At 32.1% G+C, this 13,001-nt stretch overlaps 1 pseudogene; it reads left to right on the top strand.

Moving 5' to 3' along the window:
* The first annotated feature begins 10,864 nt into the window (after positions 1 to 10,864).
* LOC106689657 (alpha/beta hydrolase domain-containing protein 17B pseudogene) lies at positions 10,865 to 12,054 on the top strand (annotated as a pseudogene).
* The last annotated feature ends 947 nt before the right edge of the window (positions 12,055 to 13,001 follow it).

Below are 13,001 nucleotides of genomic sequence, written 5' to 3'. Positions count from 1 at the left end.
ATATATCGTGAACCCAACCCATGATGTATTAAAAAAAAACATTCATACGAAACCCGGAATTATCCATTCAAAGCAATAAACAGCTCCTTTCTAACACGATTCTCAGAACCCGTGATTGATTTTCGTCATAGTGAATATAGATTGAAATAATTTATTTTCTAAAGATCGATATATTTTTCCTAACTAGTTTTTACATGAATAGAAAGGTCGGAACGGGACAACCGGAGAGTATGAAAAGTTATATTAAGAGTATAATTATGCGGACAAGATGCTGACAGGATTGCAAAAAAGCAAACTGACAGTTGGCAATATGGCTGCTGCTGGGAGTTGGCAGAGATGTTGGCAGCTTCCTTGTGGGCGCGGCCAAGGCTACAGTTGCACAATTCTGCATCTCCTACTCGAGCCAAGGACTCCCGGCTCCTCTCGCTATTGTCTCTTCTGTGGAAGGCACTCTGTGCAAGGATCTAAGGAAGGTCTTGCAGAACTTGATGGATCCTGAAATTCTGAAATGAGTGGATGATAATCGTTGGTAAATAAGATATGGTACAGCGGTTGGTAAAAACGTGGTATTACATTTTTCCTATATGTTGAGGAAAACAAACATTACGTGAAAACGTCTGTTATTTACGCTTGACGCTTACAATTACAACACCGATTTTGAGCAGTTTACAATGTTTTTTATCGATTTCTATCTACCATCTAAAAATCCACAAGAAACCGTTGTTATTCCTTTCTGTAGAGAAGAATTGAGTCGTTTTTCAGTCTTCAGCTAGTATTTATTTTTTTTCGTTTTTTTAAATAAAGTAAATCTTTCCTACATTTGTAATAAATATATATATTTCTAAAAGCACACAACATATAAATGAAGTTTGTACACTCCATATTTGAATTACAAAAAATATTCAAAATTTTAAAGTATTACTAAAATGGAAAAACGGTAAGAAAACTATTTTTAAAAAATCATGCTGATAATAAATTTTTAGTGTGCTTTAGCTTTTTGTGTTGATACATATACTAAAGGTTACAGATAATCCATGTGAATATAAATTGAAGCATTTTTTATTATTATATTATTTTATATAATACAAGAAGTATGATGTACAAGTAATATAATTATGTAATAGGATTATTTATTTATGTATTACTATTATGATATGAGCCGCAAAATTTTTTCATCACAGGCTTATTTATTTGTATATGATAGGGTAGAGTGGTAGTAGAGAAAGTTCAATTTGGTTTCTTGCGAAAAAGTGAATTTTTTATTAATTTATTTGCATGACATGAGTCGTGTAGCTCCAAAACCAACTTCATCCAAATTCCCCAATCACATGCCGGTCAGTTTTGAGAAATTTGTATAGAAAAATCTAACGGTTGTTTTACCACTTCAGTAATTTGAGGTCCTGGGATTTTAAATTTAACTTTTGGATGGAGCCGGTTTTTAACCAAACAGAGTGATTAGCCAACATTTTCTATATATTTTTTATATTATTTGTTATTTATTTAATGCGTATGTATTTTTATTTCTATCACTATTTTTATCGATTATTCTTTTAAAGTTACATTAAGTTGAAAGAGAAAATATGAAAGAAAGAGAAAAAAAAGGTGGGATTTACAAAATAAAATTAATAAAGTATAGAAAGAAGAAAACAAAAGATAAAAGAACCAAAGTGATGAAACAAAAAACAAATCATATTCTATTATTATATATAGTCACTTCTTGACTCATTAGGTCTATATATTGCAAGATAAAATAATTGTCTTATTAGATTAGAATAAGTATGCTGTGTATCTTGTTGTTTTTAATAAAGTTTTTACCCTTACACTGAATAATGATATTGGAAAATATCAGAAATATAGTTTTAATTATTTAAAAAAATACACCAATTTTATTTTTGGTGAAATTTCAAGAGAAAATGTGAACATACGATAAAAAAAAAAATAAATAAAAAAACCAAGATCAATTGAAGACAATTTTAATTGGAAATGAAAATAAAAAAACAACAACTTGAATTTGAACATAATAGATAAAATTAATTTAAAAAAACGAACGCACAAAAAATGAATGAGTAATTATTATTCAGGAACGCGTGTTCATTCCCGTCATTATTGACGCACCTTTTATTCTCATCCTCATCAAGCTCGCTGTGACATCCGACAACAAAATTTTTATAATACACAAAGTAATCCATATTTTAAATCTCGATTGAAATTGATGCATAAAAGCACTTTAACTAATTCTTTTATAGAATTTGTAAACATTATTGACCAAGTAATGATTTTATGAACACAAGAGAGGATTATATTTAAATATTGAAAAACTCTACTAACTTATTTTACAACCCAATATATCTCAGCAACTATGTAACGAATAGATGTCTATTAGCACTCAGATTAAAGCTAGTTTAATGGAATATAAAATAGTTTATAAAGTTTATCATTGTAGGAGTAGTAGTTTTCATTATATTTGCTAAAATAAATTGATTTGTAGTTGTTTGGACAAATTTATATTCATATGCAAATATCATAAAAACACCTATTAAGATACGTGTCATATACTAAATTATAATAAGTTTAATTTCCTTTATCTTGAGTGCTGGCTGACATATGTAAGTCTGCCTAGCTAAGCTTCTAGAAATATATTTTTTCAAAAATCAAATATTTTATCCGAACAAGTAGAAATTAAAATATCCTGAATTTTGACAAATATCATAAAAACTACTACTACAAAGATAAACGTTATATACTATTCTATAGTAAATTTATTCAAAATTCAAGAATTTATCAAATTCTAGCATTAATTTGAATGGTGGCAGAAATCTGTACGTCTAATTGTTTCTGGAAAAAAGGTTTTCGTAAATCAAACTTATTGTCTATAATAAATCAAAATATCTTAGCAAATATTATGAAAACTACTACTCCTACAAAGATAAATTCATAAACTACTTCATAGTCCATTAAACTAGCTTTAATGTGAGTGCTAAGAGACATCTACATGTCACATATTCCTGAGATATAGATTTCTCAAAATAAATTTAATAGCTACTAATCCTTCAGTATATTTTTATTACCTGTTGCTTTTTAAAAAGCTACATCTCCAGAACCATTGATGATAAATAATTAGCTCTATTAGGTATAATATTTCAGCAACTTTACTCTACTTTAAATAGGCTTTCTAGTGTTGCTGGTAATTTAAAAGATATAGAGCTCGGAATGAAAAATTAATTTTTTTTAACGTTTTTAAATAGCCGCCATTTTTTATTCTCCCTACCTGTACTTGGCAGACTCACCAATTTTGACTAGTAATTATACATAGTTTTCATTAATGTAATAAAAAATTGGGGTGAAATAACTGCCTTTTTTCTTCCCGGCTCTAGTACATGCGATACATCGTGTATCGACAACATGAGGAAAATAGAAAAAAAAAAAGAATTTCATAAAAGTGTGGATGGGGCTCGTTTCGAAGCTAAACGCCTTTTATTAAATTATGTGTATTAAACATAAAATGTAAGAACACATCATGGACGTCTGTATATTACGTAAAGACATCTTTAAGACTAAAAATACATTAGATAAAAACCAGGTGCAGCACATCCCTCTTCAATAGTCTGAAAACATGTGAATGTCTCTATGGAGATGAGCCAAATATGCTCTAAACAATACAAAATATATTGATATAGTTGTCCCATTTTTTGAGCTATTACTCACTTTAAAAAAACTGGTGATGAATTTGATTCATCAGTATCTGACTGATCCCTCAACCCAAGTACTAGCGTGACAAGCCGCTGCTTCGCTGGTCTTGTTAAGGAGTCTCTTCCAGGAAGCTGCTCTAGGGTTGCAGAAGCATTAGTAGTGGTTTCTACTTCCTTTAAAGGTGAGTCCGGTAAAAAGTGGTTTCCCCGAGATTTTTTTCTGCTCTAGTTGCATTCGTTTTGCGAGGTGGCGCTAGCTCCTTCCAACTCTCCAGGTAGAGAGAGGCTGTGATTTGGATCATCAACCTGAGGCGAGAACTGGGGCAGCCCGTTGAAGTTTCGCATTAGTGCAAATTAAGTAAAAAGATCATTTGTTCCAAAACCAACTGAATGTTTTTTACATTAAAATAAATACCGTTAGAAAAAATATATATATATTTATATATTATTTTAATTTTTAAAATGGGTTTACTGAAAAAAATATTCAAAGAATAGATCCATAAAACAATTTTAAAAACCCATATAGACAATTGAAAAACTGCTGAAAGAATTTTAACTAAAAATATAAATAACAAAACTTTAAAAAAAATACGTTATATACCTTGAAAACAATGATTTTAACTAGTTAATAATTTAATACAACAATATATTATTTATGTTTTAAAAAAAAACACACCAAAGGTAACATAATAGCATTAATTCCTCAAATATTGAGCTCTTTCTAGTGTAGCCCGTCATACAGTTACTGAAAGCTCTCCAATTAGAGCCATTCAACAAAGTGAATAATTGTTCTGCAAAGCAAATAGAATATTGTATTCCAATTCCACTCTACGTATGTTAGGTTCCCAAGAAGTGAAAGATATCTTTCTTTTCTTCCCAGTTACAGAGCGGTCAGTTATCGACACTTTTACCCTTAAATTGAGCAATTCCACTCTACACTGGAAAATCGACCGCATCGAAACCAGATCACATTATCAGTAAAGTATGACATTTCTGTTTCCACCTTACATAAGCCTGCGTACGAAGAAAAACTTGATAGGAGACATTTTTCAAGATTACTTTGATTCTCAGAGCGTAAACTGTCAGTATTTAATGCTAAGTTTCGAGATTAATGACATTCCTCAAATTTCTGCCCCTTCCCGTACCAATAGACTTTATTTTTTATATCACCTCACTTACTAATTAAAGTATTTTAATGGTGCGTTAATATATTTTCTAGAAATTTCTAAATTTTTCTTGGATAGCAAGTTTCATAGATATTCATTATGTGATAGGTACACGAAACCAGTTTATATCCTCTTCACAAAAAGTCTTTAAACGAGAATTAGAGAGAAAGTAGAAATTCATTCTACTTATAAAGGATGTTTAAGTGTCCAAGCATTTTTTCAGAGAGGCCTAAGAGGGTTCTCATAAAAGAAAACATAAAAAAAAGAAAAAAAACTCTTTAAATATAAAAAAGAGAAAGATAAAAGTAAGGAGAAGAACCCGGCTGGACTATCCGTTAGACTTTGAGCCGTTTCGGAGTTCCCCGGGGGACAATAAACTAGATATGGAATCCGACCAGGTGATCCTGCGTTGGTGTAACGTGGGCGTTCTTGTAACGTTGTGATGCCGCTCCTTTGTCGGCCTCATCCACATCTCTTCCTTCCAGGGGCGAAGACCAGGGGAAGTCCAACCGTCCTAGGACATTAAGAGAACGAGATGGATGAGCATGGATAACCAAAGGGGGTAATGCCAAGCTGAATCTTCTAGATATAAGTCCTTTAAATTTTTTTAATGCTTTATCCCAATTAAAATACTTTTATTGGATAGCTAAAGAGCCAACGAAATAAAGATATTTTAAAAAAAAATGTTCAGAAATTTAGGCCTTGCACAATTTAGTTGCATCATTAGTTCAGCACACATTAATTTAAATTATTTTCTGGGTAAGACTTTTGTTTAAATTATGAGAAACTCATGAGTCAGTGTCATTTGAATGTCAAGCTTTTTGGTATTTCCAAATCAAAAAGTCAAACTTTGGAAAGAGAATACGCTGTGGGACAGTAATACCACTGAATTTCCTCTGTTTTTTAGACATAACGTAATAGTGCGTAAAGAACTCAATAGAAGAGGAAATTCAGTAGTTTCTCTGAAATTTTGGATGACTTCAACGAAAACATCGTATAATTACTTGTCAAAATTGATGAATTTTCCAAGTATAGTAAGGGAAACACAAAATGGCCACTGTTTCAAAATGTTAACAAAATTAATTCTTCATTCGGAGCTCCATATCTTTAAAACTACCAACACTAACAAACCTAATAGAACATCATTTAAAGTAGAATTAAATTGTTAAATTATGAGCCCTAAAAGAGCTGGTTATGTTACTTTCCGATATAAAGATTTTTTTAAAACATTTCATAAATTATTAGTGAATTTATTGGGGGAAATATATCTCAAAAAACCGTAAGACGTACAGATGTCTATTAGCACTAGAATTAAAGCCAGTTTAATGTGCTAGAGTGTAGTTTATGACGTTTATCTTCGTAGAGGTAGTCATTCTTAGGATATTTGAAAAAATAAAATCATACAACTGTAAACAGTTGTTCGGACAAAATTTATATTCATATGCGAATATTTATAATAACTGCGATAAAAACTACTAACCTTCCGAAGATACTTGACATAAAGTTTTTTTTTTCGGCTAAGTCCATCCGAGTCCTATGTTACCTAACCATGGTTGGCGGTGAAAGTTTTTCATTTTGTGGGACCGTCACTCAATAAAAAGACAACGCCCCAGGCCAGATTCGAACCAGCACCGCCAATAGACTTCAAATTGGTAAGAATGTGTCTTAACCACTGAGCTACTGGCGGCCCGGTAGTAAGTAGGTTTATTTTAAGTATAGTAATTTAAGTTTTATTTTAAGCGCAGGCAGACATCTTTACGTCTAATACTTTCTGAGATATTATTTTTCATAAATCCAAAAGGTTTGTCCGAACAACTAAAAATCAACATTTTATGTACTTATTTTGTCAAGTATCATAAAAACTACTACTCCTACGGGGATAAATGTTATAAACTACATGATAGTACATTTAACTAGCTTTGAGTGCTGGCAGACATCTATACGTCACATATTTCTTAATAAAAATATTCTTTGTTTAATCAAAATTATTTCTTTATCAAAAATTCTCAACTCCGTAAATTCCTATCTCCTACATACTTTCTCATTATTCGTTTCTTTCTCACTGATAAATTATTCCAAGTAAACCACAATGGTTCCTATTCATCCCACCATTCTCGGTCAGCAGGTGTTCTTCAAGGTAGTATCCTTGGTCCCATCATCTACACCCTCTATACTGGTGACATCCCAGCCAATCCTAAAACTATCCTCACCACTTATGGCGATGACACATCATTGCTCGCAGTTAATTATAATCTTTTAATTGCATCTCAAACTCTCCAATCCCATATCACAGCCCACGAAGAATGGTGTCGTAATTGGAGGATTAAGTTAAATTCCAACAAATCACCTTTACCCTACGTTGTAAACCTACCGACTGCCTTACAGTTTCCTTTAATAATGTTGCTCTTATCCCAGTCAGAACAGATCCGCTACCTTGGACTACATCTGGAACAAAGTTATGGCTCCTGAGATATATTTTTTCATAAATCAAAAGTATTATCCCAACACCTAGAAATCAATTTTGTAAATTTATTTTGTCAAATGTCATGAAAACTAATACACCTTTTAAGTTAAACGCCTGAAATTACTGTATAGTAAAGTACACTAGCTTTAATTTGAGCACTAATAGACATCTGTACGTGGAATGATTTTTGAGGTATAGATTTCTCAAGATAAATTGACTAACTACTGATGTTTCAGTGCATTCTTTATAAAATGTTGCTTTTTTTAAAAAGCTACATCTTGGGAACTATTGAACCAAAATAGCTTAATTACGGCTCATATTTTAGCAAATTTACTCTACTGTAAATGATTTTTTCTAAGGTTTTTTTTAGTATTGCAGGTAGTTTCAAATATGGAGCTCCGAATGAAAAATATATATATTTTTTTTAACGTTTTGAAACAGTCGCCATTTTGTTCCCTTACCATACTTGAAGAATCATAAATTTTGACTACTAATTGTTTTCATTAAAGTAATAAAATATTGGGGTAAAATAACTGACTTTTTACATAGATATTATTTAAAGTGAAACTCTCAAGTGTTTGGAACTAAATATAAAAGAAAAAAATACTTAATATTTCAACTGGAAGCAATTTTTTCCATACCTGAGAACCCAAAACAACTATATAACTCCATGATATGGGGCTGTTAATGTTACGGAAACATTTTCACTAAAACCAATTTACCGGTGTTAAAAAGAACTTTGTCTCATTAAACTATTTTTCAAGCGATTTTTTACAAAATGGCACAAACGATTTTGATAGAAACTCTCTATTGCATTACATATTTATTGATATCAACTCTGACTTATTTTCATATAACTATTCTGACAAAGCCCAAATGCGGAACTTTAAAAATTGTCATCTTTGAAGTTATCATTAATTTTGTTTATTTAAAATAATTAACGGCTATTGTAGTGACACGGTATTATATCATCTTTTTTATTTTCACTGTTATAAGAGAAATATTTTTATTTTCACTTACCTATATAGATATAAAATATACAATATATTTTCACATTCCTATAAATGAAAAGTAGAGAGAAACTGAAATTAAATATTTACACCGAATACATGACAATAATTTTTTCGCTAAAATCAATGGACTGGATGTGCAACCTTACAGATTCGATTTTTCACATTATTTCGATTTTCTACATAGCGGCTCAATTTTTAAAAATGATGGTGGAATTAGACTAAACCTTCTCAAATAAATAAAAGTTTAACATTCTAATTACAAGTAGATATACATCTACAAATTGGTATAATTTGATAATTGAAATAATAGAATTAAAAATTACATTTTGTTAAATATTATAGTGTACCATTAATTTCAGGAAGAATAAATGATATATATTTTTTTAAATGATGACCTCTAAAGGATGATAAGGCATAAAGGATAATTTAATGCAATTAAATAAAAATGTACTAATAATTGGCTTTTCTTATTTCATATAATAATTGCCATGCTCTATGAGCACATGAAAAGGATGAAGGAGGAAATATTGAACAAGAAGATCTTTAACAAAATGTTTAGCTACAAAAGCATGGAAGGGTACACGAGGCAAATAAGAGAAGAATTAATTAATTAATTAAGAATCTTTAAATTTCAGATACTGACTGTCTAGATAGAGACACATACAGGAAAACACTGAGAAATATCGCCAATATTGCAAGAGGAAAAAAGAGGGGTACGAAGTGGTCCGAGGAAAGAAAAGTTGAGGATAATGAAACTGCGATGTGAAGAAAGAAGATCAAGACTCCTGAATTAGTCTAACAAATGATATTTGCGTGGTCCTTTGTGGCCGATACGTGATAAAAAAAAATTGTCATAAACTACGTAAATGTGTGTCTGTAAAAGGTTGATAAGATTTAATTTTTTCTAATAAAATTAATGATGGATGGGACCTGATAATTGACAAATGTCCGAAACGAATATTTAAATAAACAAGAGAAAAGTTATGAGGGCTTTTCCTTGAAAAGAAAATATAATACAATAGTAACTGAATTTTTTTATAAATTAAAATTTTTGGTAAAAGTGTGTTTTGTTAAAAGAATGATGTTGATATTAAGTGAGTCTGTGTGGGGTAAAACATTGTAATTAAGGAGCATTTTAACATTGTTAAAGTTGTTTTATGACCGGATACTTCAATTATAAAAAAAATAAAATTTCCAATACAGTCAAAGTCCAAACAGACAATATATGACAAAGTGCTCAGAACAATCTAACCGCTCAAATGATGAAAACCTAGAAGCGGTGCCTTGGCAAAGCGACGTTGAGTATTGATGGATTGCTATACGGCCATCTTTTTTTTTCCTCTTTTTTTCATCATCCTTTTTGTCTCTCCCTGTTGTTTATTCATCAATTTTCTCTTTTGTTTTTGAGGAAGGGGGCGCCCAACGGTTTATTGAAAACGGCTCCCTTCGACCGGAAAAAATATCAATCCTACGAAAGGAAATCCAATAGTCGATAGCCCGCTCGTTTGGGAAAGCTACCCCCTTTTCTGTTTTACTTCCAAAGCGGCCTTGGCTACACAGCAGTCATAAGTGATTGAAACTTTTAGCCAACGAGGGTCTATACAGCTATGATTTGAGCATAGTGGGGCCACATTTATTATAAATGAATAATATGAATCTTCGGTGAATTAAAAAAAACCCTGATTCTGACCTTAGTTATTTTTTCTTTCACTTACCTATATATGTATATATTTTTATTTTTCTGTTGGCTGTCAAAGGTCTGTAGCTTGTAGATCTTTGGCCGCCCGAACCAGCCTTCTCCACGCCTGCTTATCATGTACTACTCCTTTCCAGTTTGCTGCATGCAGCAACTAGACACAGACAGGGCTAGTTGCAAACTATCATGGCCACTAATTAGCAGAAACTGATTTAAAAACGAAGATGGTCGGCCTGTTGCTAGGCGACGCCTTAGCGACGGTTATCAACCCTTAGCAACTGTCTCTATTACTTAATTATTAGACAAAAATATAAAACACATGATTCTCCAATAACTAAATTCCACTTAAAATAAAATAAATGTGATTAAGTTAAACACTAATACTATTTACAAATTATTCACAAAGTGATTATGAAATATGGCGTTAACATATAAACTACGAAGAAGTATTATAATTGTGGAAAATTTTGAATTCATGATTTCAAAGTAAATACACGTTTTTTGAGGATATGCTTCCAATGAATATAATCTATTTAAATAGTTAGTGTGTTTGTGTAGGTATATTTTCATCTGTACAGTAAATATCCTTATAGCACTAGCTCAGGGATGAATGTCACGGGAAGCTTGCATGAAATATCATAAAAACTGCTATACTTACTAATATTGTCATAATATTCTTTATTGTGTATTTAATTGACTTCTATTTGAGGCTTAATATAACTATTTACGTTTAATATTTCCCAAGAAACAGTTTTTCCAAAACAAACAAAAAAGTTTACACATATTTTATGATATTAAACATTTTAATATAATTATTATTAGAAATTTTATGTACATTGAAATGCTGACTCCGAATTTGGTTTGGAAATTTAATACGACACAGATTTCCGAAACTGTAACCTCTATGGTATGTTGTGTAACCTATCACAGATAAGAAAATACTATAAAAATATAACCTTTATAGTTCAAAAACCTTCCTTTAACAAACAATGTTAGACTAAAAAAAAACTCCTAGTGCTGTCACCACAGTTCCTTTAAATATTATGAAATTATGAAAGACGACGAAGAAAACTCGGGTCGGTTTTCAGTGAGGGAGTTACTTTGTTTGATTTGTTGTCCACCACTTCCGTCTAAAATAGTTGCTAAGATAGCATTCAAACCTCCCGAACCCTCCTATGTTTTCTCCAGCGATAGTTTACGCAGACACCGTATCTGTTTTTTGGAAAGTGACATCAACATCACCAACTGTGAAAGAAACAACGTGGAATGTTTTTATGCCAAAACATCAAGAGGAAATCGCATCGCTTGCATGTTCGTCAGGTGTCCCTTGGCACGTTATACCATTCTGTTCTCACATGGCAACGCCTCTGATATTGGACTCATGTACCCTTTCTTCGTTGAGCTTTGCAACAAGGTATATTGCAATGTCTTCGGCTACGATTACTCCGGATATGGTGTGAGCACAGGACGACCCTCTGAAAAGAACATGTACGCTGATATAGACTGTGTTTGGCGCATCTTGGTTGCGCGCTATAATATTCGTCCAGAAAATATAATTCTCTATGGACAGAGCCTGGGTTCAGTTCCAACGGTGGACCTGGCAGTGCGAAGGAAGGTTGGCGCGGTCGTCCTCCATTCTCCGATACTCTCTGCATTGCGGGTCGTGTATCCCAAAATGAAGAAGACCTGGTGCTGCGACAGTTTCCTCAACATTGAAAAAATTGAAAACATATCCTCTCCCATTCTCGTGATCCATGGTAACAATGATGAAACCGTACCCATTTCTCACGGTGTCGCCTTGTACGAGAGGTGTCGATGTGCTGTCCGCCCATTGTGGGTGTCTGGAGCCGGGCATAATACTGTCGAATTTCATGATGTCTACTTGAAACGGCTCAGGAACTTTATCCATTTCGATATAAAGAATTACATATATCGATGATGATATTCTTAAGCCCGAGTGTAAGAACAAGGTGTTTGTGAAGTCTAGGTTGCCAAAATCAATTATTATTAAAACATTTTTTCCTCATTCATCTTTTCTTTTTACCTTAAGTGTTTTGAAATTTTGACAAATCGGAATATTGTAGCGCCAACAGATCGAGGTACATTTCCTGAAGTGTGCATAATAAATAATAAAATCTAGAACCTGCCTTCCCAAATTGCTGGAACACATATAACACATTAGGATTATGAGTTTTTTAAGTCATTAAGATTATAAAAGAAAAGAAGACGGCTGGAATGATATCCGCAAGAGGTTATAAAGGAGGAATACGGTCGTGAATCGTGCTAACTATAAACAATAAAACTCAAAGGTAATTTTGAAATGCTTTACGCACAACCAGCTGTTATTTACCATATCTTAATACCATCATTAATCCTCCAAGAAAACAAAACTCCTTAGATGATGCTTTCAAGAATTGATCCAATTTTTCGTAAAAGTTTTTTCAGTGAAAAAGTTAGAGCTTATTTAATTTATTTTTGAGGAACTTTATATTTCTAAAAGAATTATGTTTGTGTTAAGAAGTCGTAAGAGATGTCTGGTTGAAGATTTAACATTGTTATTATTATTCTTTGCTTTGTAATTTTACTTATGCATTTTGGCATTTAGTGTGAATTTGTGATTCATTTGACAACCTCCGCGTAGCATTATTATGTATTCATGAGTGGAGAAACCTTCCACTGGGTACACTCCTGATATAGTACATCCACCTAATGTAGCAGATTCCTGCTCAAGAGGCGGTTCAGTCTTCTTGTCAGATTTAGTGGTAGTTTGCCAGTCCGTAATGCTTGTACCAGTTGGTTTGCCTGAACAGTGAATGAGTCATGAGACGTTTTTAACTGTTTTTTTATTATGTTAGTCACCAAAGGCATGTCCAGGTCCTTGTGTAAATATTTGTTTTTTATGTGAACGAGAGTGTGAGTGATAGATTGGAGAAATTTAGATTGAAAGACCTGAATAGTCTGATGGTAGGATTT

Source organism: Halyomorpha halys, unplaced genomic scaffold (genome assembly GCF_000696795.3).
Source record: "Halyomorpha halys isolate HHAL.00 unplaced genomic scaffold, Hhal_1.1 Scaffold1424.1, whole genome shotgun sequence".
Taxonomy (NCBI): Eukaryota; Metazoa; Arthropoda; class Insecta; order Hemiptera; family Pentatomidae; genus Halyomorpha; species Halyomorpha halys.
This window is presented reverse-complemented; position numbering and strand designations above follow the sequence as displayed.